The sequence below is a fragment of the Morus notabilis genome, unplaced genomic scaffold (assembly GCF_000414095.1).
Source record: "Morus notabilis unplaced genomic scaffold, ASM41409v2 Scaffold123, whole genome shotgun sequence".
NCBI lineage: Eukaryota > Viridiplantae > Streptophyta > Magnoliopsida > Rosales > Moraceae > Morus > Morus notabilis.
This window is the reverse complement of record NW_010360246.1, coordinates 33,104-37,010: the sequence shown is the minus strand read 5'-3', so window position 1 is coordinate 37,010 and position 3,907 is coordinate 33,104.

The window sequence follows — 3,907 nt, the reverse complement described above, 5'->3', positions numbered from 1 at the left end:
TTTAATACCATAACGATTTAAAGAAACAAGAGAGTTAACTTGACCCTCTTTATATTAAACGCGTTTCAAGTCAATAATCGTCTTCAAAAAGCAAATTCAAAGAAGAAAAGAAATCCTATTTTGCTAACATTTATTTATATATATGTGTGTATGTATGAGTCGTGAGAGAGGGGATTTTGGGGGCAGAAACTAGAAACTTTTGGATGAGAGAATACGACAAAAGATGAGAATAAAGAACAACGCCTAAAAACTACCGAAAAAATGAATGAGGCCAAGAAGTTCGGAACCGCAAAAAGAAACATTCAAACGAGAAAACATATGGTCTCGAGGAACGAAACGAACTAGTTCTTTTATAGTTCATTCACCTGTCACTGCGGGCTCAAACTCAAACGATGACAAAATAAAATATCAAAGCACCATTATTAGTGGGCGCGTTTGGATTTTTTTAAAAATAATTTTATTTTTTATATAAAAATAAAAATAAAAATATTTTCAATCTTAGATAAAAATTATTTTTAAAAATATGTTTAATAATTTTATCAAGAGATTATTTTCAGTGCAAAAAACTTAATTAATGTCTCTCTTTCTCTCTATCTACTCGAGAGAGGAGAAAATGAAAATAAAAAATAAAAAATAATTAAAAGTCATTTTTTTATTTTTCTATCATTTTTTACTAAATTAAAAAATCACTTTTATTTCTATTTTTTATTTTTATTGCGTAAAATACATTTTTATTTTTTTCTCAAAAAACATAAAAAATAAAAATGAGATCAATTTTAAACACAGCTATATGATCTCAAAGAACAAGATGAACTACTTCTTTTATAGTTCATTAACCTGTCACTGCGGGCCCAAACTCAAACAATGACAAAATAAAATAAAATAAAATATCAAGGCATCATTATTGGTTTTTCGTTTTGACAAAACAAAACAACATCATATTTTTAACTCAATTTGTTAATTTGTGATTACTGAAAGCTAAAAATGGTTATCACGGATAATGTGACATGTAACATTTTTTTTTCTTTTTATTTGAATTAAATATGAAGTGTGGCAGCGCCACCATGCTCTTTCTTTTCTTTTCAAAGTAATTTCCCACACTTCAAAAGAATTGATTACGTGACATTGTTTTTCTCTCTTGCTTTTTGGCTGAAAAATGTGAGAGTAGATAGAAGATCTTTCTTAATATAAATATAAACTATGAGAGTTATTTGGTAAGATAAAAAGAGAAAAAACTTCAAAAGTACATTTCGCGTAAAAGTTTTGTCAAATTTCGTTAAAATTCTTATAATGTTTTAATGTTTTACTTCAGGGCGGACATTTAAGTGGATTGGGTCGGATCATGCTAATAATATTGGGTTTTGGGTTCGTTCATTCAGTCCATTTTTAATTTGCAACTCTGAACTCCTTTCTCACATCTTAAGATCCTTCATCGAGAATTTTCTTATAACGACCCGCACTTCAATTTAGTATGATATTTGTGCATGAATCCGCACAATTTTCTTTTAGGCTTCACCCTCAAAAGGCATTATAATGAGGTAGTGTCGTTACTTATAAACCAATACCTATCTTCATCACTCTTTCTTGACTTTGTGCCTCAAGAGATTGATGACTTTTACAATATACAAGCCACATTTCACGTTAAAAATGCATAATAAAAATCATCAATGGTAGTACAGTTGCAATAGGTACAACCCATATTCACTTCAAGTGTTTTGTTTAAATATCATTTTTTTTTCTTTTTATTATTTAAATATCCGAAACACTCATTGTGTTTATAAAATAAAACTCAAAATAACCCTTGAAGCAAAGATTAATCTCATTAGCGCCCCTTGAACTTTTAAAGTCACTCTCACTATGTCCCTAAACTTAAAAACTCTCACTTTGCTCTATGAATTTTGAATTTATTCTATTTAAGCCCTCTTGTAAGAATTTTTGTTAAAATCAAACGGAAAGTTAAGGAAGGGGTTAAGTGTGGGCATGTGTTTATTTTTTACAGAAAGACACGTGACTGCATTATTCTCTTTTTTTATTTGTTTTTAACAAAAATTACAACAAAATGAGTTAAGAAAGAACAATTCAAATTTTAAGGAGTAAAGTGAGTGTTTTTAAATTTCAGGGGGCAAGATGAGAATATCTTTAAAGTTTAAGGACACTAATGATAATAATCTCTTGAAGCAATTAATTTTTTTAAATACTAAGACCGCCCTTCCAAACTTTTTTTTTAATAAACCCTTCCAAACATTTTTAAATGCAACTTAAAACATTATTAAACTAAAATATTTTATAAAACCAGTCTTAAAAAATGAAAAACTCTCGAAATATTTACAATATTTGTTTGCTTGAAATATTTTTGAACATTTTTAAAATTTTATCATTTAACTTTTTAGTAAATCATATCTAAAATAACATTTAATAATGGTTGGGAATGATAATCTTGGTATTTTTTAAAAATTTAATTGTTTTAGTAGGTATTTTGAGTTTGATTTTATAAAATGAAGGGTTTTGGACATTTATATAATAAGAGATAAAAGTGGTATTTAGACAAAAGAGAAGGTGTTTGAGGTATTTTCTCTAAATAGAATATATAAATACCTTCAACATCCTCAAAGTTCTATCTTTTTGGCAATTAAGTGTTAGAATAGGGTGTTTTGTAAGGCAAGTTTTATTTCGACATTGATACATTATATATGATGTATTTATAGTATCTTAATTTTAATAAAAGCATGTTATTTATTTGTGATTAATTGTGTAACACCCTGAAGAATTAATTGAGATTAATTAAGGTAATTGAGATTATTAGTGTGCCTAATCTGATTTAATTAATTTAGTTTAAATAATTCTAAGGTATTTAAATTATTCACAGTAATTTATTTAATCCAGAAGTGTGTATGGGCGCATTTCTGGACTGTTATATTTTACACATGTCATTTTCTTTTTATTTTTCTTTTCTTTTATTTTTCCTTTCTTTTCTTTCCTTTTCTTTTTCTTTCCCGTGCGTTTCTCTCTCTCTCTCTCTCTCTCTCTCTCTCTCTCACTTCCGTGCTCTCTCTCTCCCCCTCTCTCTCCCATTTGTGTCTCAAATCAAAACCGGATTCGAACCAAGAGTGATTTCAAAGAGTTTTCAACGTCAAGAGAAGGATTCGAGGTAAGATTACTGAAAGAACCTCTCTTGAATCTATGTTTTTCGGATTTCAAAACTTATTTTTGGTTCAAAACGGATTTTGATGGATTTTGAGTAAAACTAGGGTAGAAATTGGAGATCTTGGGTTCTTTGGACTTGTTTTAGTACCTAGAACCCGGATCTAGTGGTTGTCCCTTGAGATTTTGTGAATTGGGACTGGATTTGTAGGTTTTTGAACTGATTTCTGCGAGTTTTCGCGAACTGGCGTTCTCCACCGGTCGACCGGATCTTGCGACCGGATCTTGTTATGGCCACCGGCCGACCGGTCCGGTCGACCGGATGCACACCACCGGCCGACCAGTGGTGATGCACTTCTCTGTCACCGGTCGACCGGTGTACACGGAGTTTTACCCTGTTTGGCCTGAAATTGTTGTTTTAACCCCTGTTTTCGGGGAAAACCCAAATTAGCTTCATTTGGGGACTTGGGATAAAAGAATTAGCATCTTTAATCCCTGTTTGAGATTGAAAACCCTTGGAAATTGATTATTGAAACATGAAATTTGATTAGGGCACACTAATAGGAAATCTTGGTATAGGATTGAGATTGGATTACTTTAGGACTGAGAATTGATCCTAAAGTGTCGTTTTGTATCAGTGCTCACTGTGGATTCAGACTGAAGGGGCTTGAGGAAGCGGAAGCCAAAAAAGGGCAACGCTAGTCCCAGGTTTGATTGTGCGAGGTAGGATTTCTATCCCTTTTCCTTGTGAGCCTGTTTTCAAAAA